The sequence below is a fragment of the Carassius gibelio genome, chromosome A11, assembly GCF_023724105.1.
Source record: "Carassius gibelio isolate Cgi1373 ecotype wild population from Czech Republic chromosome A11, carGib1.2-hapl.c, whole genome shotgun sequence".
In the NCBI taxonomy this organism is placed as follows: domain Eukaryota; kingdom Metazoa; phylum Chordata; class Actinopteri; order Cypriniformes; family Cyprinidae; genus Carassius; species Carassius gibelio.
In genome coordinates, this window is record NC_068381.1 from 25563179 (window position 1) to 25587205 (window position 24027).

General features: G+C 46.9%; 28 non-coding genes across 28 annotated transcripts; all 28 read right to left on the minus strand.

The window, feature by feature from the left end:
- Positions 1-86: 86 nt before the first annotated feature.
- trnae-uuc (transfer RNA glutamic acid (anticodon UUC)) lies at positions 87-158 on the minus strand. The gene has a single exon. It is a non-coding gene; the product is annotated as a tRNA-Glu (tRNA).
- Positions 159-1811: 1653 nt separating this feature from the next.
- On the minus strand, positions 1812-1899 carry trnay-gua (transfer RNA tyrosine (anticodon GUA)). The gene is given in 2 exon segments: positions 1812-1847; positions 1863-1899. It is a non-coding gene; the product is annotated as a tRNA-Tyr (tRNA).
- A 124-nt stretch (positions 1900-2023) lies between these two features.
- Positions 2024-2095, minus strand: trnae-uuc (transfer RNA glutamic acid (anticodon UUC)). The gene has a single exon. It is a non-coding gene; the product is annotated as a tRNA-Glu (tRNA).
- An 815-nt stretch (positions 2096-2910) lies between these two features.
- Positions 2911-2983, minus strand: trnar-acg (transfer RNA arginine (anticodon ACG)). Its single transcript has one exon. It is a non-coding gene; the product is annotated as a tRNA-Arg (tRNA).
- A 355-nt stretch (positions 2984-3338) lies between these two features.
- trnay-gua (transfer RNA tyrosine (anticodon GUA)) lies at positions 3339-3426 on the minus strand. The gene is given in 2 exon segments: positions 3339-3374; positions 3390-3426. It is a non-coding gene; the product is annotated as a tRNA-Tyr (tRNA).
- Positions 3427-4429: 1003 nt separating this feature from the next.
- On the minus strand, positions 4430-4502 carry trnar-acg (transfer RNA arginine (anticodon ACG)). Its single transcript has one exon. It is a non-coding gene; the product is annotated as a tRNA-Arg (tRNA).
- Positions 4503-5061: 559 nt separating this feature from the next.
- On the minus strand, positions 5062-5133 carry trnae-uuc (transfer RNA glutamic acid (anticodon UUC)). Its single transcript has one exon. It is a non-coding gene; the product is annotated as a tRNA-Glu (tRNA).
- Positions 5134-6349: 1216 nt separating this feature from the next.
- Positions 6350-6422, minus strand: trnar-acg (transfer RNA arginine (anticodon ACG)). The gene has a single exon. It is a non-coding gene; the product is annotated as a tRNA-Arg (tRNA).
- Positions 6423-6801: 379 nt separating this feature from the next.
- Positions 6802-6889, minus strand: trnay-gua (transfer RNA tyrosine (anticodon GUA)). The gene is given in 2 exon segments: positions 6802-6837; positions 6853-6889. It is a non-coding gene; the product is annotated as a tRNA-Tyr (tRNA).
- Positions 6890-7092: 203 nt separating this feature from the next.
- trnae-uuc (transfer RNA glutamic acid (anticodon UUC)) lies at positions 7093-7164 on the minus strand. The gene has a single exon. It is a non-coding gene; the product is annotated as a tRNA-Glu (tRNA).
- Positions 7165-8809: 1645 nt separating this feature from the next.
- Positions 8810-8897, minus strand: trnay-gua (transfer RNA tyrosine (anticodon GUA)). Its single transcript is given in 2 exon segments — positions 8810-8845; positions 8861-8897. It is a non-coding gene; the product is annotated as a tRNA-Tyr (tRNA).
- A 124-nt stretch (positions 8898-9021) lies between these two features.
- On the minus strand, positions 9022-9093 carry trnae-uuc (transfer RNA glutamic acid (anticodon UUC)). Its single transcript has one exon. It is a non-coding gene; the product is annotated as a tRNA-Glu (tRNA).
- A 1145-nt stretch (positions 9094-10238) lies between these two features.
- Positions 10239-10310, minus strand: trnae-uuc (transfer RNA glutamic acid (anticodon UUC)). Its single transcript has one exon. It is a non-coding gene; the product is annotated as a tRNA-Glu (tRNA).
- Positions 10311-11526: 1216 nt separating this feature from the next.
- trnar-acg (transfer RNA arginine (anticodon ACG)) lies at positions 11527-11599 on the minus strand. Its single transcript has one exon. It is a non-coding gene; the product is annotated as a tRNA-Arg (tRNA).
- A 379-nt stretch (positions 11600-11978) lies between these two features.
- trnay-gua (transfer RNA tyrosine (anticodon GUA)) lies at positions 11979-12066 on the minus strand. The gene is given in 2 exon segments: positions 11979-12014; positions 12030-12066. It is a non-coding gene; the product is annotated as a tRNA-Tyr (tRNA).
- Positions 12067-12190: 124 nt separating this feature from the next.
- Positions 12191-12262, minus strand: trnae-uuc (transfer RNA glutamic acid (anticodon UUC)). The gene has a single exon. It is a non-coding gene; the product is annotated as a tRNA-Glu (tRNA).
- A 1216-nt stretch (positions 12263-13478) lies between these two features.
- On the minus strand, positions 13479-13551 carry trnal-aag (transfer RNA leucine (anticodon AAG)). Its single transcript has one exon. It is a non-coding gene; the product is annotated as a tRNA-Leu (tRNA).
- Positions 13552-13914: 363 nt separating this feature from the next.
- Positions 13915-14002, minus strand: trnay-gua (transfer RNA tyrosine (anticodon GUA)). Its single transcript is given in 2 exon segments — positions 13915-13950; positions 13966-14002. It is a non-coding gene; the product is annotated as a tRNA-Tyr (tRNA).
- Positions 14003-15414: 1412 nt separating this feature from the next.
- trnal-aag (transfer RNA leucine (anticodon AAG)) lies at positions 15415-15487 on the minus strand. The gene has a single exon. It is a non-coding gene; the product is annotated as a tRNA-Leu (tRNA).
- Positions 15488-15834: 347 nt separating this feature from the next.
- trnay-gua (transfer RNA tyrosine (anticodon GUA)) lies at positions 15835-15922 on the minus strand. Its single transcript is given in 2 exon segments — positions 15835-15870; positions 15886-15922. It is a non-coding gene; the product is annotated as a tRNA-Tyr (tRNA).
- A 124-nt stretch (positions 15923-16046) lies between these two features.
- trnae-uuc (transfer RNA glutamic acid (anticodon UUC)) lies at positions 16047-16118 on the minus strand. The gene has a single exon. It is a non-coding gene; the product is annotated as a tRNA-Glu (tRNA).
- Positions 16119-17342: 1224 nt separating this feature from the next.
- On the minus strand, positions 17343-17415 carry trnar-acg (transfer RNA arginine (anticodon ACG)). Its single transcript has one exon. It is a non-coding gene; the product is annotated as a tRNA-Arg (tRNA).
- Positions 17416-18085: 670 nt separating this feature from the next.
- On the minus strand, positions 18086-18157 carry trnae-uuc (transfer RNA glutamic acid (anticodon UUC)). Its single transcript has one exon. It is a non-coding gene; the product is annotated as a tRNA-Glu (tRNA).
- Positions 18158-19302: 1145 nt separating this feature from the next.
- On the minus strand, positions 19303-19374 carry trnae-uuc (transfer RNA glutamic acid (anticodon UUC)). Its single transcript has one exon. It is a non-coding gene; the product is annotated as a tRNA-Glu (tRNA).
- Positions 19375-20590: 1216 nt separating this feature from the next.
- Positions 20591-20663, minus strand: trnap-agg (transfer RNA proline (anticodon AGG)). Its single transcript has one exon. It is a non-coding gene; the product is annotated as a tRNA-Pro (tRNA).
- Positions 20664-22621: 1958 nt separating this feature from the next.
- Positions 22622-22694, minus strand: trnal-aag (transfer RNA leucine (anticodon AAG)). The gene has a single exon. It is a non-coding gene; the product is annotated as a tRNA-Leu (tRNA).
- A 363-nt stretch (positions 22695-23057) lies between these two features.
- Positions 23058-23145, minus strand: trnay-gua (transfer RNA tyrosine (anticodon GUA)). Its single transcript is given in 2 exon segments — positions 23058-23093; positions 23109-23145. It is a non-coding gene; the product is annotated as a tRNA-Tyr (tRNA).
- A 124-nt stretch (positions 23146-23269) lies between these two features.
- On the minus strand, positions 23270-23341 carry trnae-uuc (transfer RNA glutamic acid (anticodon UUC)). The gene has a single exon. It is a non-coding gene; the product is annotated as a tRNA-Glu (tRNA).
- Between the last annotated feature and the right edge of the window lie 686 nt (positions 23342-24027).

A 24027-nucleotide genomic window follows, 5' to 3' on the forward strand; every position in this document is an offset into this window, starting at 1 on the left:
TGTAGCTCTACTGCTGGCCAAAAAGTCACTTCTGGTGCAGGAAGATTTGCTGGATTTTTGAGGAGGGAAGCAAAAAGGAGCATGCATTCCCATACCGGGAGTTGAACCCGGGCCGCCTGGGTGAAAACCAGGAATCCTAACCGCTAGACCATATGGGATTTGGACACTTTAAACTGGCCATGGGCTTCTGGCGCACTTTCCATACATGTGGTCAGCGTGGGCGCAGGACCTTGTAGTGGCCTGTTGCTTTAGTTCTGTGACTGTAACAATGTGATAATAATTTGGCAAAACAAGAATTATGCAAAATGACGGTTTTCTGAATTATATAGTGTTGTATGCATTCAGGGAATCTGTTTTTTCACTCAACCCGGGGGTTCAGTGTATTTGGGCAGATTCCTGTGATTGCAGAATTGATTCCTCAAACTGGTAATTAAGCTCTTGTCCAAGTGAAAATACTCGTGTCATCCATTTGAAAACACACACGGCAACCTTTATCTAGAGGAAAAACTGGAGTCAACCCCTGGCTGCGTACAAGAAAACCAGGAATCCTAACTTCTAGACCATATGGGAACTGGCCAGCTTTAACTGGCCACAAGCTTGTGGGCCACTTTCCATAAATGTGGCCAGTGTGGGCGCAAGGTTTTGTAGTGGCCTGTTGCTTTTGGTGTGTGACTGTAACAATGTGATAATAATTTGGCAATACAAGAATCATCCGAAGGGACGGTTTACTGAAATATATAGTGTTGCATGCATTCAAGGGACATGTTTGTTGACTCACACATGGTTCAGTTTTTTGGCCAGAATCCTGTGATTGCTGAATTTATACCTCGAACTGGTAATTAAGGTCTTGTCCAGGTGAAAATACTTGTGTCATGCATCTGAAAACACACATGGCAACCGTTATCTAGAGGAAAAACTGCCTATCGTCGGTCTGTCAAGGTACAAAACTGACATGTTGTGAGGTTAATAATGAAAGTGAGACCAATTTTTAATATGCTGATTATTCACTCGTTCAGTTTAATGCAGATTACAAATTATTCTCAATGTCCAGGTGGCAATTAGTGATAAGGCTTCAAAATGGCAAGCCTGTGACATCAAAACCACATGGCATTGCACCCTTCAAAGTAGTAAAGCGGTTACAGAGTAGCGATGAAATTGTTCATTCTAGAATCAACTGGCCCACCAGCCTGCATTTTGTGAGACGAATGGCAATACCAAAGCATGTCCGTGTCTCCCCTAGACATCGGAATGGGTGTGCAGAATGTGCCTTTTTTTGGAAAAAATAGAAGAATGCCTAGAGAGTTGCCTTTTCTTTTGGACTTTGGAGAAAAAAAAACACAACAACAAAATAAGCCGGAGAAAAACAAGCACAGAGCGAGCCAGCCAGGAGTCGAACCTAGAATCTTCTGATCCGTAGTCAGACACGTTATCCATTGCGCCACTGGCCCACCAAAAGTAAAGACCCCCGATTGTTACAGACTTGTTGGTTTTCGATGTGACGGTGGCAAGCATTGATGTCTGCTCATTCTCACCTTGTTATCAGGAGAACAGACTACCAGCCCTCCAGCCCTCCAGCCCTCCAGCCCTCCAGCCCACCAGCCCAGCAGCCCACGAGCCCTCCAGCCCACCATCCCTCCCTGGTGGTCTAGTGGTTAGGATTCGGCGCTCTCACCGCCGCGGCCCGGGTTCGATTCCCGGTCAGGGAAAGCTCTTTTGCCTTCCAATTGTGGACTGCGAATTCAAGCTCTGCTGACAGCTGTGAGAAAGCCAGCTCCAAGCCAAAACATTGGTGGGAACATGAAAAAAACACCTCCTTCGAGCCGGAGTTGAACCAGCGACCTAAGGATGGCCAACACTCCAACCTACAGTCCTCCGCTCTACCAGCTGAGCTATCGAAGGGGCTAAGGGCTAGTCAGAACCTCGACATATAAGGGTTCTGTAGCTCTACTGCTGGCCAAAAAGTCACTTCTGGTGCAGGAAGATTTGCTGGATTTTTGAGGAGGGAAGCAAAAAGGAGCATGCATTCCCATACCGGGAGTTGAACCCGGGCCGCCTGGGTGAAAACCAGGAATCCTAACCGCTAGACCATATGGGATCTGGACACTTTAAACTGGCCATGGGCTTCTGGCGCACTTTCCATACGTGTGGTCAGCGTGGGCGCAGGACCTTGTAGTGGCCTGTTGCTTTAGTTCTGTGACTGTAACAATGTGATAATAATTTGGCAAAACAAGAATTATCCAAAAGGACGGTTTTCTGAATTATATAGTGTTGTATGCATTCAGGGAATCTGTTTTTTCACTCAACCCGGGGGTTCAGTGTATTTGGGCAGATTCCTGTGATTGCAGAATTGATTCCTCAAACTGGTAATTAAGCTCTTGTCCAAGTGAAAATACTCGTATCATCCATTTGAAAACACACACGGCAACCTTTATCTAGAGGAAAAACTGCCTATCGTCGGTCTGTCAAGGTACAAAACTGACATGTTGTGAGGTTAATAATGAAAGTGAGACCAATTTTTAATCCGCAAAATTGCTGATTATTCGCTCGTTCAGTTTAATGCAGATTACAAATTATTCTCAATGTCCAGGTGGCAATTAGTGATAAGGCTTCAAAATGGCAAGCCTGTGACATCAAAACCACATGGCATTGCACCCTTCAAAGTAGTAAAGCGGTTACAGAGTAGCGATGAAATTGTTCTTTCTAGAATCAACTGGCCCACCAGCCTGCATTTTGTGAGACGAATGGCAATACCAAAGCATGTCCGTGTCTCCCCTAGACATCGGAATGGGTGTGCAGAATGTGCCTTTTTTTGGAAAAAATAGAAGAATGCCTAGAGAGTTGCCTTTTCTTTTGGACTTTGGAGAAAAAAAACACAACAACAAAATAAGCCGGAGAAAAACAAGCACAGAGCGAGCCAGCCAGGAGTCGAACCTAGAATCTTCTGATCCGTAGTCAGACGCGTTATCCATTGCGCCACTGGCCCACCAAAAGTAAAGACCCCCGATTGTTACAGACTTGTTGGTTTTCGATGTGACGGTGGCAAGCATTGATGTCTGCTCATTCTCACCTTGTTATCAGGAGAACAGACTACCAGCCCTCCAGCCCTCCAGCCCTCCAGCCCACCAGCCCAGCAGCCCACGAGCCCTCCAGCCCACCATCCCTCCCTGGTGGTCTAGTGGTTAGGATTCGGCGCTCTCACCGCCGCGGCCCGGGTTCGATTCCCGGTCAGAGAAAGCTCTTTTGCCTTCCAATTGTGGACTGCGAATTCAAGCTCTGCTGACAGCTGTGAGAAAGCCAGCTCCAAGCCAAAACATTGGCGGGAACATGAAAAAAACACCTCCTTCGAGCCGGAGTTGAACCAGCGACCTAAGGATGGCCAACACTCCAACCTACAGTCCTCCGCTCTACCAGCTGAGCTATCGAAGGGGCTAAGGGCTAGTCAGAACCTCGACATATCAGGGTTCTGTAGCTCTACTGCTGGCCAAAAAGTCACTTCTGGTGCAGGAAGATTTGCTGGATTTTTGAGGAGGGAAGCAAAAAGGAGCATGCATTCCCATACCGGGAGTTGAACCCGGGCCGCCTGGGTGAAAACCAGGAATCCTAACGGCTAGACCATATGGGATCTGGACACTTTAAACTGGCCATGGGCTTCTGGCGCACTTTCCATACATGTGGTCAGCGTGGGCGCAGGACCTTGTAGTGGCCTGTTGCTTTAGTTCTGTGACTGTAACAATGTGATAATAATTTGGCAAAACAAGAATTATCCAAAAGGACGGTTTTCTGAATTATATAGTGTTGTATGCATTCAGGGAATCTGTTTTTTCACTCAACCCGGGGGTTCAGTGTATTTGGGCAGATTCCTGTGATTGCAGAATTGATTCCTCAAACTGGTAATTAAGCTCTTGTCCAAGTGAAAATACTTGTGTCATGCATCTGAAAACACACATGGCAACCGTTATCTAGAGGAAAAACTGCCTATCGTCGGTCTGTCAAGGTACAAAACTGACATGTTGTGAGGTTAATAATGAAAGTGAGACCAATTTTTAATATGCTGATTATTCGCTCGTTCAGTTTAATGCAGATTACAAATTATTCTCAATGTCCAGGTGGCAATTAGTGATAAGGCTTCAAAATGGCAAGCCTGTGACATCAAAACCACATGGCATTGCACCCTTCAAAGTAGTAAAGCGGTTACAGAGTAGCAATGAAATTGTTAATTCTAGAATCAACTGGCCCACCAGCCTGCATTTTGTGAGACGAATGGCAATACCAAAGCATGTCCGTGTCTCCCCTAGACATCAGAATGGGTGTGCAGAATGTGCCTTTTTTTGGAAAAAATAGAAGAATGCCTAGAGAGTTGCCTTTTGTTTTGGACTTTGGAGAAAAAAAACACAACAACAAAATAAGCCGGAGAAAAACAAGCACAGAGCGAGCCAGCCAGGAGTCGAACCTAGAATCTTCTGATCCGTAGTCAGACGCGTTATCCATTGCGCCACTGGCCCACCAAAAGTAAAGACCCCCGATTGTTACAGACTTGTTGGTTTTCGATGTGACGGTGGCAAGCATTGATGTCTGCTCATTCTCACCTTGTTATCAGGAGAACAGACTACCAGCCCTCCAGCCCTCCAGCCCACCAGCCCAGAAGCCCACGAGCCCTCCAGCCCACCATCCCTCCCTGGTGGTCTAGTGGTTAGGATTCGGCGCTCTCACCGCCGCGGCCCGGGTTCGATTCCCGGTCAGGGAAAGCTCTTTTGCCTTCCAATTGTGGACTGCGAATTCAAGCTCTGCTGACAGCTGTGAGAAAGCCAGCTCCAAGCCAAAACATTGGTGGGAACATGAAAAAAACACCTCATTCGAGCCGGAGTTGAACCAGCGACCTAAGGATGGCCAACACTCCAACCTACAGTCCTCCGCTCTACCAGCTGAGCTATCGAAGGGGCTAAGGGCTAGTCAGAACCTCGACATATCAGGGTTCTGTAGCTCTACTGCTGGCCAAAAAGTCACTTCTGGTGCAGGAAGATTTGCTGGATTTTTGAGGAGGGAAGCAAAAAGGAGCATGCATTCCCATACCGGGAGTTGAACCCGGGCCGCCTGGGTGAAAACCAGGAATCCTAACCGCTAGACCATATGGGATCTGGACACTTTAAACTGGCCATGGGCTTCTGGCGCACTTTCCATACATGTGGTCAGCGTGGGCGCAGGACCTTGTAGTGGCCTGTTGCTTTAGTTCTGTGACTGTAACAATGTGATAATAATTTGGCAAAACAAGAATTATGCAAAATGACGGTTTTCTGAATTATATAGTGTTGTATGCATTCAGGGAATCTGTTTTTTCACTCAACCCGGGGGTTCAGTGTATTTGGGCAGATTCCTGTGATTGCAGAATTGATTCCTCAAACTGGTAATTAAGCTCTTGTCCAAGTGAAAATACTCGTGTCATCCATTTGAAAACACACACGGCAACCTTTATCTAGAGGAAAAACTGGAGTCAACCCCTGGCTGCGTACAAGAAAACCAGGAATCCTAACTGCTAGACCATATGGGAACTGGCCAGCTTTAACTGGCCACAAGCTTGTGGGCCACTTTCCATAAATGTGGCCAGTGTGGGCGCAAGGTTTTGTAGTGGCCTGTTGCTTTTGGTGTGTGACTGTAACAATGTGATAATAATTTGGCAATACAAGAATCATCCGAAGGGACGGTTTACTGAAATATATAGTGTTGCATGCATTCAAGGGACATGTTTGTTGACTCACACATGGTTCAGTTTTTTGGCCAGAATCCTGTGATTGCTGAATTTATACCTCGAACTGGTAATTAAGGTCTTGTCCAGGTGAAAATACTTGTGTCATGCATCTGAAAACACACATGGCAACCGTTATCTAGAGGAAAAACTGCCTATCGTCGGTCTGTCAAGGTACAAAACTGACATGTTGTGAGGTTAATAATGAAAGTGAGACCAATTTTTAATATGCTGATTATTCGCTCGTTCAGTTTAATGCAGATTACAAATTATTCTCAATGTCCAGGTGGCAATTAGTGATAAGGCTTCAAAATGGCAAGCCTGTGACATCAAAACCACATGGCATTGCACCCTTCAAAGTAGTAAAGCGGTTACAGAGTAGCGATGAAATTGTTCTTTCTAGAATCAACTGGCCCACCAGCCTGCATTTTGTGAGACGAATGGCAATACCAAAGCATGTCCGTGTCTCCCCTAGACATCGGAATGGGTGTGCAGAATGTGCCTTTTTTTGGAAAAAATAGAAGAATGCCTAGAGAGTTGCCTTTTCTTTTGGACTTTGGAGAAAAAAAACACAACAACAAAATAAGCAGGAGAAAAACAAGCACAGAGCGAGCCAGCCAGGAGTCGAACCTAGAATCTTCTGATCCGTAGTCAGACGCGTTATCCATTGCGCCACTGGCCCACCATTAGTAAAGACCCCCGATTGTTACAGACTTGTTGGTTTTCGATGTGACGGTGGCAAGCATTGATGTCTGCTCATTCTCACCTTGTTATCAGGAGAACAGACTACCAGCCCTCCAGCCCACCAGCCCACCATCCCACAAGCCCACGAGCCCTCCAGCCCTCCTGCCCACCAGCCCACGAGCCCTCCAGCCCACCATCCATCCCTGGTGGTCTAGTGGTTAGGATTCGGCGCTCTCACCGCAGCGGCCCGGGTTCGATTCCCGGTCAGGGAAAGCTCTTTTGCCTTCCAATTGTGGACTGCGAATTCAAGCTCTGCTGACAGCTGTGAGAAAGCCAGCTCCAAGCCAAAACATTGGTGGGAACATGAAAAAAACACCTCCTTCGAGCCGGAGTTGAACCAGCGACCTAAGGATGGCCAACACTCCAACCTACAGTCCTCCGCTCTACCAGCTGAGCTATCGAAGGGGCTAAGAGCTAGTCAGAACCTCGACATATCAGGGTTCTGTAGCTCTACTGCTGGCCAAAAAGTCACTTCTGGTGCAGGAAGATTTGCTGGATCAGAACCTCGACATATCAGGGTTCTGTAGCTCTACTGCTGGCCAAAAAGTAACTTCTGGTGCAGGAAGATTTGCTGGATTTTTGAGGAGGGAAGCAAAAAGGAGCATGCATTCCCATACCGGGAGTTGAACCCGGGCCGCCTGGGTGAAAACCAGGAATCCTAACCGCTAGACCATATGGGATTTGGACACTTTAAACTGGCCATGGGCTTCTGGCGCACTTTCCATACATATGGTCAGCGTGGGCGCAGGACCTTGTAGTGGCCTGTTGCTTTAGTTCTGTGACTGTAACAATGTGATAATAATTTGGCAAAACAAGAATTATGCAAAAGGACGGTTTTCTGAATTATATAGTGTTGTATGCATTCAGGGAATCTGTTTTTTCACTCAACCCGGGGGTTCAGTGTATTTGGGCAGATTCCTGTGATTGCAGAATTGATTCCTCAAACTGGTAATTAAGCTCTTGTCCAAGTGAAAATACTCGTGTCATCCATTTGAAAACACACACGGCAACCTTTATCTAGAGGAAAAACTGGAGTCAACCCCTGGCTGCGTACAAGAAAACCAGGAATCCTAACTGCTAGACCATATGGGAACTGGCCAGCTTTAACTGGCCACAAGCTTGTGGGCCACTTTCCATAAATGTGGCCAGTGTGGGCGCAGGGTTTTGTAGTGGCCTGTTGCTTTTGGTGTGTGACTGTAACAATGTGATAATAATTTGGCAATACAAGAATCATCCGAAGGGACGGTTTACTGAAATATATAGTGTTGCATGCATTCAAGGGACATGTTTGTTGACTCACACATGGTTCAGTTTTTTGGCCAGAATCCTGTGATTGCTGAATTTATACCTCGAACTGGTAATTAAGGTCTTGTCCAGGTGAAAATACTTGTGTCATGCATCTGAAAACACACATGGCAACCGTTATCTAGAGGAAAAACTGCCTATCGTCGGTCTGTCAAGGTACAAAACTGACATGTTGTGAGGTTAATAATGAAAGTGAGACCAATTTTTAATATGCTGATTATTCGCTCGTTCAGTTTAATGCAGATTACAAATTATTCTCAATGTCCAGGTGGCAATTAGTGATAAGGCTTCAAAATGGCAAGCCTGTGACATCAAAACCACATGGCATTGCACCCTTCAAAGTAGTAAAGCGGTTACAGAGTAGCGATGAAATTGTTCATTCTAGAATCAACTGGCCCACCAGCCTGCATTTTGTGAGACGAATGGCAATACCAAAGCATGTCCGTGTCTCCCCTAGACATCGGAATGGGTGTGCAGAATGTGCCTTTTTTTGGAAAAAATAGAAGAATGCCTAGAGAGTTGCCTTTTCTTTTGGACTTTGGAGAAAAAAAAACACAACAACAAAATAAGCCGGAGAAAAACAAGCACAGAGCGAGCCAGCCAGGAGTCGAACCTAGAATCTTCTTATCCGTAGTCAGACGCGTTATCCATTGTGCCACTGGCCCACCAAAAGTAAAGACCCCCGATTGTTACAGACTTGTTGGTTTTCGATGTGACGGTGGCAAGCATTGATGTCTGCTCATTCTCACCTTGTTATCAGGAGAACAGACTACCAGCCCTCCAGCCCTCCAGCCCTCCAGCCCACCAGCCCAGCAGCCCACGAGCCCTCCAGCCCACCATCCCTCCCTGGTGGTCTAGTGGTTAGGATTCGGCGCTCTCACCGCCGCGGCCCGGGTTCGATTCCCGGTCAGGGAAAGCTCTTTTGCCTTCCAATTGTGGACTGCGAATTTAAGCTCTGCTGACAGCTGTGAGAAAGCCAGCTCCAAGCCAAAACATTGGTGGGAACATGAAAAAAACACCTCCTTCGAGCCGGAGTTGAACCAGCGACCTAAGGATGGCCAACACTCCAACCTACAGTCCTCCGCTCTACCAGCTGAGCTATCGAAGGGGCTAAGGGCTAGTCAGAACCTCGACATATCAGGGTTCTGTAGCTCTACTGCTGGCCAAAAAGTCACTTCTGGTGCAGGAAGATTTGCTGGATTTTTGAGGAGGGAAGCAAAAAGGAGCATGCATTCCCATACCGGGAGTTGAACCCGGGCCGCCTGGGTGAAAACCAGGAATCCTAACCGCTAGACCATATGGGATCTGGACACTTTAAACTGGCCATGGGCTTCTGGCGCACTTTCCATACGTGTGGTCAGCGTGGGCGCAGGACCTTGTAGTGGCCTGTTGCTTTAGTTCTTTATAGTTTTTCACTCAACCCGGGGGTTCAGTGTATTTGGGCAGATTCCTGTGATTGCAGAATTGATTCCTCAAACTGGTAATTAAGCTCTTGTCCAAGTGAAAATACTTGTGTCATGCATCTGAAAACACACATGGCAACCGTTATCTAGAGGAAAAACTGCCTATCGTCGGTCTGTCAAGGTACAAAACTGACATGTTGTGAGGTTAATAATGAAAGTGAGACCAATTTTTAATCCGCAAAATTGCTGATTATTCGCTCGTTCAGTTTAATGCAGATTACAAATTATTCTCAATGTCCAGGTGGCAATTAGTGATAAGGCTTCAAAATGGCAAGCCTGTGACATCAAAACCACATGGCATTGCACCCTTCAAAGTAGTAAAGCGGTTAAAGAGTAGCGATGAAATTGTTCTTTCTAGAATCAACTGGCCCACCAGCCTGCATTTTGTGAGACGAATGGCAATACCAAAGCATGTCCGAGCCCACGAGCCCACGAGCCCTCCAGCCCTCCTGCCCACCAGCCCACGAGCCCTCCAGCCCACCATCCATCCCTGGTGGTCTAGTGGTTAGGATTCGGTGCTCTCACCGCCGCGGCCCGTGTTCGATTCCAGGGAAAGCTCTTTTGCCTTCCAATTGTGGACTGCGAATTCAAGCTCTGCTGACAGCTGTGAGAAAGCCAGCTCCAAGCCAAAACATTAGTGGGAACATGAAAAAAACACCTCCTGCAAGCCGGAGTTGAACCAGCGACCTAAGGCGACCTGCAAGCCGGAGTTGAACCAGCGACCTAAGGATGGCCAACACTCCAACCTACAGTCCCCCGCTCTACCAGCTGAGCTATCGAAGGGGCTAAGGGCTAGTCAGAACCTCGACATATCAGGGTTCTGTAGCTCTACTGCTGGCCAAAAAGTCACTTCTGGTGCAGGAAGATTTGCTGGATCAGAACCTCGACATATCAGGGTTCTGTAGCTCTACTGCTGGCCAAAAAGTCACTTCTGGTGCAGGAAGATTTGCTGGATTTTTGAGGAGGGAAGCAAAAAGGAGCATGCATTCCCATACCGGGAGTTGAACCCGGGCCGCCTGGGTGAAAACCAGGAATCCTAACCGCTAGACCATATGGGATTTGGACACTTTAAACTGGCCATGGCCTTCTGGCGCACTTTCCATACATGTGGTCAGCGTGGGCGCAGGACCTTGTAGTGGCCTGTTGCTTTAGTTCTGAGACTGTAACAATGTGATAATAATTTGGCAAAACAAGAATTATGCAAAAGGACGGTTTTCTGAATTATATAGTGTTGTATGCATTCAGGGAATCTGTTTTTTCACTCAACCCGGGGGTTCAGTGTATTTGGGCAGATTCCTGTGATTGCAGAATTGATTCCTCAAACTGGTAATTAAGCTCTTGTCCAAGTGAAAATACTCGTGTCATCCATTTGAAAACACACACGGCAACCTTTATCTAGAGGAAAAACTGGAGTCAACCCCTGGCTGCGTACAAGAAAACCAGGAATCCTAACTGCTAGACCATATGGGAACTGGCCAGCTTTAACTGGCCACAAGCTTGTGGGCCACTTTCCATAAATGTGGCCAGTGTGGGCGCAGGGTTTTGTAGTGGCCTGTTGCTTTTGGTGTGTGACTGTAACAATGTGATAATAATTTGGCAATACAAGAATCATCCGAAGGGACGGTTTACTGAAATATATAGTGTTGCATGCATTCAAGGGACATGTTTGTTGACTCACACATGGTTCAGTTTTTTGGCCAGAATCCTGTGATTGCTGAATTTATACCTCGAACTGGTAATTAAGGTCTTGTCCAGGTGAAAATACTTGTGTCATGCATCTGAAAACACACATGGCAACCGTTATCTAGAGGAAAAACTGCCTATCGTCGGTCTGTCAAGGTACAAAACTGACATGTTGTGAGGTTAATAATGAAAGTGAGACCAATTTTTAATATGCTGATTATTCGCTCGTTCAGTTTAATGCAGATTACAAATTATTCTCAATGTCCAGGTGGCAATTAGTGATAAGGCTTCAAAATGGCAAGCCTGTGACATCAAAACCACATGGCATTGCACCCTTCAAAGTAGTAAAGCGGTTACAGAGTAGCGATGAAATTGTTCTTTCTAGAATCAACTGGCCCACCAGCCTGCATTTTGTGAGACGAATGGCAATACCAAAGCATGTCCGTGTCTCCCCTAGACATCGGAATGGGTGTGCAGAATGTGCCTTTTTTTGGAAAAAATAGAAGAATGCCTAGAGAGTTGCCTTTTCTTTTGGACTTTGGAGAAAAAAAACACAACAACAAAATAAGCCGGAGAAAAACAAGCACAGAGCGAGCCAGCCAGGAGTCGAACCTAGAATCTTCTGATCCGTAGTCAGACGCGTTATCCATTGCGCCACTGGCCCACCATTAGTAAAGACCCCCGATTGTTACAGACTTGTTGGTTTTCGATGTGACGGTGGCAAGCATTGATGTCTGCTCATTCTCACCTTGTTATCAGGAGAACAGACTACCAGCCCTCCAGCCCACCAGCCCACCATCCCACAAGCCCACGAGCCCTCCAGCCCTCCTGCCCACCAGCCCACGAGCCCTCCAGCCCACCATCCATCCCTGGTGGTCTAGTGGTTAGGATTCGGCGCTCTCACCGCCGCGGCCCGGGTTCGATTCCCGGTCAGGGAAAGCTCTTTTGCCTTCCAATTGTGGACTGCGAATTCAAGCTCTGCTGACAGCTGTGAGAAAGCCAGCTCCAAGCCAAAACATTGGTGGGAACATGAAAAAAACACCTCCTTCGAGCCGGAGTTGAACCAGCGACCTAAGGATGGCCAACACTCCAACCTACAGTCCTCCGCTCTACCAGCTGAGCTATCGAAGGGGCTAAGAGCTAGTCAGAACCTCGACATATCAGGGTTCTGTAGCTCTACTGCTGGCCAAAAAGTCACTTCTGGTGCAGGAAGATTTGCTGGATTTTTGAGGAGGGAAGCAAAAAGGAGCATGCATTCCCATACCGGGAGTTGAACCCGGGCCGCCTGGGTGAAAACCAGGAATCCTAACCGCTAGACCATATGGGATCTGAACACTTTAAACTGGCCATGGGCTTCTGGCGCACTTTCCATACATGTGGTCAGCGTGGGCGCAGGACCTTGTAGTGGCCTGTTGCTTTAGTTCTGTGACTGTAACAATGTGATAATAATTTGGCAAAACAAGAATTATCCAAAAGGACGGTTTTCTGAATTATATAGTGTTGTATGCATTCAGGGAATCTGTTTTTTCACTCAACCCGGGGGTTCAGTGTATTTGGGCAGATTCCTGTGATTGCAGAATTGATTCCTCAAACTGGTAATTAAGCTCTTGTCCAAGTGAAAATACTCGTGTCATCCATTTGAAAACACACACGGCAACCTTTATCTAGAGGAAAAACTGGAGTCAACCCCTGGCTGCGTATGAGAAAACCAGGAATCCTAACTGCTAGACCATATGGGAACTGGCCAGCTTTAACTGGCCACAAGCTTGTGGGCCACTTTCCATAAATGTGGCCAGTGTGGGCGCAGGGTTTTGTAGTGGCCTGTTGCTTTTGGTGTGTGACTGTAACAATGTGATAATAATTTGGCAATACAAGAATCATCCGAAGGGACGGTTTACTGAAATATATAGTGTTGCATGCATTCAAGGGACATGTTTGTTGACTCACACATGGTTCAGTTTTTTGGCCAGAATCCTGTGATTGCTGAATTTATACCTCGAACTGGTAATTAAGGTCTTGTCCAGGTGAAAATACTTGTGTCATGCATCTGAAAACACACATGGCAACCGTTATCTAGAGGAAAAACTGCCTATCGTCGGTCTGTCAAGGTACAAAACTGACATGTTGTGAGGTTAATAATGAAAGTGAGACCAATTTTTAATATGCTGATTATTCGCTCGTTCAGTTTAATGCAGATTACAAATTATTCTCAATGTCCAGGTGGCAATTAGTGATAAGGCTTCAAAATGGCAAGCCTGTGACATCAAAACCACATGGCATTGCACCCTTCAAAGTAGTAAAGCGGTTACAGAGTAGCGATGAAATTGTTCTTTCTAGAATCAACTGGCCCACCAGCCTGCATTTTGTGAGACGAATGGCAATACCAAAGCATGTCCGTGTCTCCCCTAGACATCGGAATGGGTGTGCAGAATGTGCCTTTTTTTGGAAAAAATAGAAGAATGCCTAGAGAGTTGCCAATTCTTTTGGACTTTGGAGAAAAAAAACACAACAACAAAATAAGCCGGAGAAAAACAAGCACAGAGCGAGCCAGCCAGGAGTCGAACCTAGAATCTTCTGATCCTTAGTCAGACGCGTTATCCATTGCGCCACTGGCCCACCATTAGTAAAGACCCCCGATTGTTACAGACTTGTTGGTTTTCGATGTGACGGTGGCAAGCATTGATGTCTGCTCATTCTCACCTTGTTATCAGGAGAACAGACTACCAGCCCACCATCCCACAAGCCCACGAGCCCTCCAGCCCTCCTGCCCACCAGCCCACGAGCCCTCCAGCCCACCATCCATCCCTGGTGGTCTAGTGGTTAGGATTCGGCGCTCTCACCGCCGCGGCCCGGGTTCGATTCCCGGTCAGGGAAAGTTCTTTTGCCTTCCAATTGTGGACTGCGAATTCAAGCTCTGCTGACAGCTGTGAGAAAGCCAGCTCCAAGCCAAAACATTGGTGGGAACATGAAAAAAACACCTCCTTCGAGCCGGAGTTGAACCAGCGACCTAAGGATGGCCAACACTCCAACCTACAGTCCTCCGCTCTACCAGCTGAGCTATCGAAGGGGCTAAGGGCTAGTCAGAACCTCGACATATCAGGGTTCTGTAGCTCTACTGCTGGCCAAAAAGTCACTTCTGGTGCAGGAAGATTTGCTGGATTTTTGAGGAGGGAAGCAAAAAGGAGCATGCATTCCCATACCGGGAGTTGAACCCAGGCCGCCTGGGTGAAAACCAGGAATCCTAACCGCTAGACCATATGGGATCTGAACACTTTAAACTGGCCATGGGCTTCTGGCGCACTTTCCATACATGTGGTCAGCGTGGGCGCAGGACCTTGTAGTGGCCTGTTGCTTTAGTTCTGTGACTGTAACAATGTGATAATAATTTGGCAAAACAAGAATTATCCAAAAGGACGGTTTTCTGAATTATATAGTGTTGTATGCATTCAGGGAATCTGTTTTTTCACTCAACCCGGGGGTTCAGTGTATTTTGGCAGATTCCTGTGATTGCAGAATTGATTCCTCAAACTGGTAATTAAGCTCTTGTCCAAGTGAAAATACTCGTGTCATCCATTTGAAAACACACACGGCAACCTTTATCTAGAGGAAAAACTGGAGTCAACCCCTGGCTGCGTATGAGAAAACCAGGAATCCTAACTGCTAGACCATATGGGAACTGGCCAGCTTTAACTGGCCACAAGCTTGTGGGCCACTTTCCATAAATGTGGCCAGTGTGGGCGCAGGGTTTTGTAGTGGCCTGTTGCTTTTGGTGTGTGACTGTAACAATGTGATAATAATTTGGCAATACAAGAATCATCCGAAGGGACGGTTTACTGAAATATATAGTGTTGCATGCATTCAAGGGACATGTTTGTTGACTCACACATGGTTCAGTTTTTTGGCCAGAATCCTGTGATTGCTGAATTTATACCTCGAACTGGTAATTAAGGTCTTGTCCAGGTGAAAATACTTGTGTCATGCATCTGAAAACACACATGGCAACCGTTATCTAGAGGAAAAACTGCCTATCGTCGGTCTGTCAAGGTACAAAACTGACATGTTGTGAGGTTAATAATGAAAGTGAGACCAATTTTTAATATGCTGATTATTCGCTCGTTCAGTTTAATGCAGATTACAAATTATTCTCAATGTCCAGGTGGCAATTAGTGATAAGGCTTCAAAATGGCAAGCCTGTGACATCAAAACCACATGGCATTGCACCCTTCAAAGTAGTAAAGCGGTTACAGAGTAGCGATGAAATTGTTCTTTCTAGAATCAACTGGCCCACCAGCCTGCATTTTGTGAGACGAATGGCAATACCAAAGCATGTCCGTGTCTCCCCTAGACATCGGAATGGGTGTGCAGAATGTGCCTTTTTTTGGAAAAAATAGAAGAATGCCTAGAGAGTTGCCAATTCTTTTGGACTTTGGAGAAAAAAAACACAACAACAAAATAAGCCGGAGAAAAACAAGCACAGAGCGAGCCAGCCAGGAGTCGAACCTAGAATCTTCTGATCCTTAGTCAGACGCGTTATCCATTGCGCCACTGGCCCACCATTAGTAAAGACCCCCGATTGTTACAGACTTGTTGGTTTTCGATGTGACGGTGGCAAGCATTGATGTCTGCTCATTCTCACCTTGTTATCAGGAGAACAGACTACCAGCCCACCATCCCACAAGCCCACGAGCCCTCTAGCCCTCCTGCCCACCAGCCCACCATCCATCCCTGGTGGTCTAGTGGTTAGGATTCGGCGCTCTCACCGCCGCGGCCCGGGTTCGATTCCCGGTCAGGGAAAGCTCTTTTGCCTTCCAATTGTGGACTGCGAATTCAAGCTCTGCTGACAGCTGTGAGAAAGCCAGCTCCAAGCCAAAACATTGGTGGGAACATGAAAAAAACACCTCCTTCGAGCCGGAGTTGAACCAGCGACCTAAGGATGGCCAACACTCCAACCTACAGTCCTCCGCTCTACCAGCTGAGCTATCGAAGGGGCTAAGGGCTAGTCAGAACCTCGACATATCAGGGTTCTGTAGCTCTACTGCTGGCCAAAAAGTCACTTCTGGTGCAGGAAGATTTGCTGGATTTTTGAGGAGGGAAGCAAAAAGGAGCATGCATTCCCATACCGGGAGTTGAACCCGGGCCGCCTGGGTGAAAACCAGGAATCCTAACCGCTAGACCATATGGGATCTGGACACTTTAAACTGGCCATGGGCTTCTGGCGCACTTTCCATACATGTGGTCAGCGTGGGCGCAGGACCTTGTAGTGGCCTGTTGCTTTAGTTCTGTGACTGTAACAATGTGATAATAATTTGGCAAAACAAGAATTATCCAAAAGGACGGTTTTCTGAATTATATAGTGTTGTATGCATTCAGGGAATCTGTTTTTTCACTCAACCCGGGGGTTCAGTGTATTTGGGCAGATTCCTGTGATTGCAGAATTGATTCCTCAAACTGGTAATTAAGCTCTTGTCCAAGTGAAAATACTTGTGTCATGCATCTGAAAACACACACGGCAACCTTTATCTAGAGGAAAAACTGGAGTCAACCCCTGGCTGCGTACGAGAAAACCAGGAATCCTAACTGCTAGACCATATGGGAACTGGCCAGCTTTAACTGGCCACAAGCTTGTGGGCCACTTTCCATAAATGTGGCCAGTGTGGGCGCAGGGTTTTGTAGTGGCCTGTTGCTTTTGGTGTGTGACTGTAACAATGTGATAATAATTTGGCAATACAAGAATCATCCGAAGGGACGGTTTACTGAAATATATAGTGTTGCATGCATTCAAGGGACATGTTTGTTGACTCACACATGGTTCAGTTTTTTGGCCAGAATCCTGTGATTGCTGAATTTATACCTCGAACTGGTAATTAAGGTCTTGTCCAGGTGAAAATACTTGTGTCATGCATCTGAAAACACACATGGCAACCGTTATCTAGAGGAAAAACTGCCCATCGTCGGTCTGTCAAGGTACAAAACTGACATGTTGTGAGGTTAATAATGAAAGTGAGACCAATTTTTAATCCGCAAAATTGCTGATTATTCGCTCGTTCAGTTTAATGCAGATTACAAATTATTCTCAATGTCCAGGTGGCAATTAGTGATAAGGCTTCAAAATGGCAAGCCTGTGACATCAAAACCACATGGCATTGCACCCTTCAAAGTAGTAAAGCGGTTACAGAGTAGCGATGAAATTGTTCTTTCTAGAATCAACTGGCCCACCAGCCTGCATTTTGTGAGACGAATGGCAATACCAAAGCATGTCCGTGTCTCCCCTAGACATCGGAATGGGTGTGCAGAATGTGCCTTTTTTTGGAAAAAATAGAAGAATGCCTAGAGAGATGCCTTTTCTTTTGGACTTTGGAGAAAAAAAACACAACAACAAAATAAGCCGGAGAAAAACAAGCACAGAGCGAGCCAGCCAGGAGTCGAACCTAGAATCTTCTGATCCGTAGTCAGACGCGTTATCCATTGCGCCACTGGCCCACCATTAGTAAAGACCCCCGATTGTTACAGACTTGTTGGTTTTCGATGTGACGGTGGCAAGCATTGATGTCTGCTCATTCTCACCTTGTTATCAGGAGAACAGACTACCAGCCCTCCAGCCCACCAGCCCACCAGCCCACAAGCCCACGAGCCCTCCAGCCCTCATGCCCACCAGCCCACGAGCCCTCCAGCCCACCATCCATCCCTGGTGGTCTAGTGGTTAGGATTCGGTGCTCTCACCGCCGCGGCCCGGGTTCGATTCCCGGTCAGGGAAAGCTCTTTTGCCTTCCAATTGTGGACTGCGAATTCAAGCTCTGCTGACAGCTGTGAGAAAGCCAGCTCCAAGCCAAAACATTGGTGGGAACATGAAAAAAACACCTCCTTCAAGCCGGAGTTGAACCAGCGACCTAAGGATGGCCAACACTCCAACCTACAGTCCCCCGCTCTACCAGCTGAGCTATCGAAGGGGCTAAGGGCTAGTCAGAACCTCGACATATCAGGGTTCTGTAGCTCTACTGCTGGCCAAAAAGTCACTTCTGGTGCAGGAAGATTTGCTGGATCAGAACCTCGACATATCAGGGTTCTGTAGCTCTACTGCTGGCCAAAAAGTCACTTCTGGTGCAGGAAGATTTGCTGGATTTTTGAGGAGGGAAGCAAAAAGGAGCATGCATTCCCATACCGGGAGTTGAACCCGGGCCGCCTGGGTGAAAACCAGGAATCCTAACCGCTAGACCATATGGGATCTGGACACTTTAAACTGGCCATGGGCTTCTGGCGCACTTTCCATACGTGTGGTCAGCGTGGGCGCAGGACCTTGTAGTGGCCTGTTGCTTTAGTTCTTTATAGTTTTTCACTCAACCCGGGGGTTCAGTGTATTTGGGCAGATTCCTGTGATTGCAGAATTGATTCCTCAAACTGGTAATTAAGCTCTTGTCCAAGTGAAAATACTTGTGTCATGCATCTGAAAACACACATGGCAACCGTTATCTAGAGGAAAAACTGCCTATCGTCGGTCTGTCAAGGTACAAAACTGACATGTTGTGAGGTTAATAATGAAAGTGAGACCAATTTTTAATCCGCAAAATTGCTGATTATTCGCTCGTTCAGTTTAATGCAGATTACAAATTATTCTCAATGTCCAGGTGGCAATTAGTGATAAGGCTTCAAAATGGCAAGCCTGTGACATCAAAACCACATGGCATTGCACCCTTCAAAGTAGTAAAGCGGTTAAAGAGTAGCGATGAAATTGTTCTTTCTAGAATCAACTGGCCCACCAGCCTGCATTTTGTGAGACGAATGGCAATACCAAAGCATGTCCGAGCCCACGAGCCCACGAGCCCTCCAGCCCTCCTGCCCACCAGCCCACGAGCCCTCCAGCCCACCATCCATCCCTGGTGGTCTAGTGGTTAGGATTCGGTGCTCTCACCGCCGCGGCCCGGGTTCGATTCCAGGGAAAGCTCTTTTGCCTTCCAATTGTGGACTGCGAATTCAAGCTCTGCTGACAGCTGTGAGAAAGCCAGCTCCAAGCCAAAACATTAGTGGGAACATGAAAAAAACACCTCCTGCAAGCCGGAGTTGAACCAGCGACCTAAGGCGACCTGCAAGCCGGAGTTGAACCAGCGACCTAAGGATGGCCAACACTCCAACCTACAGTCCCCCGCTCTACCAGCTGAGCTATCGAAGGGGCTAAGGGCTAGTCAGAACCTCGACATATCAGGGTTCTGTAGCTCTACTGCTGGCCAAAAAGTCACTTCTGGTGCAGGAAGATTTGCTGGATCAGAACCTCGACATATCAGGGTTCTGTAGCTCTACTGCTGGCCAAAAAGTCACTTCTGGTGCAGGAAGATTTGCTGGATTTTTGAGGAGGGAAGCAAAAAGGAGCATGCATTCCCATACCGGGAGTTGAACCCGGGCCGCCTGGGTGAAAACCAGGAATCCTAACCGCTAGACCATATGGGATTTGGACACTTTAAACTGGCCATGGGCTTCTGGCGCACTTTCCATACATGTGGTCAGCGTGGGCGCAGGACCTTGTAGTGGCCTGTTGCTTTAGTTCTGAGACTGTAACAATGTGATAATAATTTGGCAAAACAAGAATTATGCAAAAGGACGGTTTTCTGAATTATATAGTGTTGTATGCATTCAGGGAATCTGTTTTTTCACTCAACCCGGGGGTTCAGTGTATTTGGGCAGATTCCTGTGATTGCAGAATTGATTCCTCAAACTGGTAATTAAGCTCTTGTCCAAGTGAAAATACTCGTGTCATCCATTTGAAAACACACACGGCAACCTTTATCTAGAGGAAAAACTGGAGTCAACCCCTGGCTGCGTACAAGAAAACCAGGAATCCTAACTGCTAGACCATATGGGAACTGGCCAGCTTTAACTCGCCACAAGCTTGTGGGCCACTTTCCATAAATGTGGCCAGTGTGGGCGCAGGGTTTTGTAGTGGCCTGTTGCTTTTGGTGTGTGACTGTAACAATGTGATAATAATTTGGCAATACAAGAATCATCCGAAGGGACGGTTTACTGAAATATATAGTGTTGCATGCATTCAAGGGACATGTTTGTTGACTCACACATGGTTCAGTTTTTTGGCCAGAATCCTGTGATTGCTGAATTTATACCTCGAACTGGTAATTAAGGTCTTGTCCAGGTGAAAATACTTGTGTCATGCATCTGAAAACACACATGGCAACCGTTATCTAGAGGAAAAACTGCCTATCGTCGGTCTGTCAAGGTACAAAACTGACATGTTGTGAGGTTAATAATGAAAGTGAGACCAATTTTTAATATGCTGATTATTCGCTCGTTCAGTTTAATGCAGATTACAAATTATTCTCAATGTCCAGGTGGCAATTAGTGATAAGGCTTCAAAATGGCAAGCCTGTGACATCAAAACCACATGGCATTGCACCCTTCAAAGTAGTAAAGCGGTTACAGAGTAGCGATGAAATTGTTCTTTCTAGAATCAACTGGCCCACCAGCCTGCATTTTGTGAGACGAATGGCAATACCAAAGCATGTCCGTGTCTCCCCTAGACATCGGAATGGGTGTGCAGAATGTGCCTTTTTTTGGAAAAAATAGAAGAATGCCTAGAGAGTTGCCTTTTCTTTTGGACTTTGGAGAAAAAAAACACAACAACAAAATAAGCCGGAGAAAAACAAGCACAGAGCGAGCCAGCCAGGAGTCGAACCTAGAATCTTCTGATCCCTAGTCAGACGCGTTATCCATTGCGCCACTGGCCCACCATTAGTAAAGACCCCCGATTGTTACAGACTTGTTGGTTTTCGATGTGACGGTGGCAAGCATTGATGTCTGCTCATTCTCACCTTGTTATCAGGAGAACAGACTACCAGCCCTCCAGCCCACCAGCCCACCATCCCACAAGCCCACGAGCCCTCCAGCCCTCCTGCCCACCAGCCCACGAGCCCTCCAGCCCACCATCCATCCCTGGTGGTCTAGTGGTTAGGATTCGGTGCTCTCACCGCCGCGGCCCGGGTTCGATTCCCGGTCAGGGAAAGCTCTTTTGCCTTCCAATTGTGGACTGCGAATTCAAGCTCTGCTGACAGCTGTGAGAAAGCCAGCTCCAAGCCAAAACATTGGTGGGAACATGAAAAAAACACCTCCTTCGAGCCGGAGTTGAACCAGCGACCTAAGGATGGCCAACACTCCAACCTACAGTCCTCCGCTCTACCAGCTGAGCTATCGAAAGGGCTAAGGGCTAGTCAGAACCTCGACATATCAGGGTTCTGTAGCTCTACTGCTGGCCAAAAAGTCACTTCTGGTGCAGGAAGATTTGCTGGATCAGAACCTCGACATATCAGGGTTCTGTAGCTCTACTGCTGGCCAAAAAGTCACTTCTGGTGCAGGAAGATTTGCTGGATTTTTGAGGAGGGAAGCAAAAAGGAGCATGCATTCCCATACCGGGAGTTGAACCCGGACCGCCTGGGTGAAAACCAGGAATCCTAACCGCTAGACCATATGGGATCTGAACACTTTAAACTGGCCATGGGCTTCTGGCGCACTTTCCATACATGTGGTCAGCGTGGGCGCAGGACCTTGTAGTGGCCTGTTGCTTTAGTTCTGTGACTGTAACAATGTGATAATAATTTGGCAAAACAAGAATTATCCAAAAGGACGGTTTTCTGAATTATATAGTGTTGTATGCATTCAGGGAATCTGTTTTTTCACTCAACCCGGGGGTTCAGTGTATTTGGGCAGATTCCTGTGATTGCAGAATTGATTCCTCAAACTGGTAATTAAGCTCTTGTCCAAGTGAAAATACTCGTGTCATCCATTTGAAAACACACACGGCAACCTTTATCTAGAGGAAAAACTGGAGTCAACCCCTGGCTGCGTATGAGAAAACCAGGAATCCTAACTGCTAGACCATATGGGAACTGGCCAGCTTTAACTGGCCACAAGCTTGTGGGCCACTTTCCATAAATGTGGCCAGTGTGGGCGCAGGGTTTTGTAGTGGCCTGTTGCTTTTGGTGTGTGACTGTAACAATGTGATAATAATTTGGCAATACAAGAATCATCCGAAGGGACGGTTTACTGAAATATATAGTGTTGCATGCATTCAAGGGACATGTTTGTTGACTCACACATGGTTCAGTTTTTTGGCCAGAATCCTGTGATTGCTGAATTTATACCTCGAACTGGTAATTAAGGTCTTGTCCAGGTGAAAATACTTGTGTCATGCATCTGAAAACACACATGGCAACCGTTATCTAGAGGAAAAACTGCCTATCGTCGGTCTGTCAAGGTACAAAACTGACATGTTGTGAGGTTAATAATGAAAGTGAGACCAATTTTTAATATGCTGATTATTCGCTCGTTCAGTTTAATGCAGATTACAAATTATTCTCAATGTCCAGGTGGCAATTAGTGATAAGGCTTCAAAATGGCAAGCCTGTGACATCAAAACCACATGGCATTGCACCCTTCAAAGTAGTAAAGCGGTTACAGAGTAGCGATGAAATTGTTCTTTCTAGAATCAACTGGCCCACCAGCCTGCATTTTGTGAGACGAATGGCAATACCAAAGCATGTCCGTGTCTCCCCTAGACATCGGAATGGGTGTGCAGAATGTGCCTTTTTTTGGAAAAAATAGAAGAATGCCTAGAGAGTTGCCAATTCTTTTGGACTTTGGAGAAAAAAAACACAACAACAAAATAAGCCGGAGAAAAACAAGCACAGAGCGAGCCAGCCAGGAGTCGAACCTAGAATCTTCTGATCCTTAGTCAGACGCGTTATCCATTGCGCCACTGGCCCGCCATTAGTAAAGACCCCCGATTGTTACAGACTTGTTGGTTTTCGATGTGAAGGTGGCAAGCATTGATGTCTGCTCATTCTCACCTTGTTATCAGGAGAACAGACTACCAGCCCACCATCCCACAAGCCCACGAGCCCTCCAGCCCTCCTGCCCACCAGCCCACGAGCCCTCCAGCCCACCATCCATCCCTGGTGGTCTAGTGGTTAGGATTCGGCGCTCTCACCGCCGCGGCCCGGGTTCGATTCCCGGTCAGGGAAAGCTCTTTTGCCTTCCAATTGTGGACTGCGAATTCAAGCTCTGCTGACAGCTGTGAGAAAGCCAGCTCCAAGCCAAAACATTGGTGGGAACATGAAAAAAACACCTCCTTCGAGCCGGAGTTGAACCAGCGACCTAAGGATGGCCAACACTCCAACCTACAGTCCTCCGCTCTACCAGCTGAGCTATCGAAGGGGCTAAGGGCTAGTCAGAACCTCGACATATCAGGGTTCTGTAGCTCTACTGCTGGCCAAAAAGTCACTTCTGGTGCAGGAAGATTTGCTGGATTTTTGAGGAGGGAAGCAAAAAGGAGCATGCATTCCCATACCGGGAGTTGAACCCGGGCCGCCTGGGTGAAAACCAGGAATCCTAACCGCTAGACCATATGGGATCTGGACACTTTAAACTGGCCATGGGCTTCTGGCGCACTTTCCATACATGTGGTCAGCGTGGGCGCAGGACCTTGTAGTGGCCTGTTGCTTTAGTTCTGTGACTGTAACAATGTGATAATAATTTGGCAAAACAAGAATTATCCAAAAGGACGGTTTTCTGAATTATATAGTGTTGTATGCATTCAGGGAATCTGTTTTTTCACTCAACCCGGGGGTTCAGTGTATTTGGGCAGATTCCTGTGATTGCAGAATTGATTCCTCAAACTGGTAATTAAGCTCTTGTCCAAGTGAAAATACTTGTGTCATGCATCTGAAAACACACACGGCAACCTTTATCTAGAGGAAAAACTGGAGTCAACCCCTGGCTGCGTACGAGAAAACCAGGAATCCTAACTGCTAGACCATATGGGAACTGGCCAGCTTTAACTGGCCACAAGCTTGTGGGCCACTTTCCATAAATGTGGCCAGTGTGGGCGCAGGGTTTTGTAGTGGCCTGTTGCTTTTGGTGTGTGACTGTAACAATGTGATAATAATTTGGCAATACAAGAATCATCCGAAGGGACGGTTTACTGAAATATATAGTGTTGCATGCATTCAAGGGACATGTTTGTTGACTCACACATGGTTCAGTTTTTTGGCCAGAATCCTGTGATTGCTGAATTTATACCTCGAACTGGTAATTAAG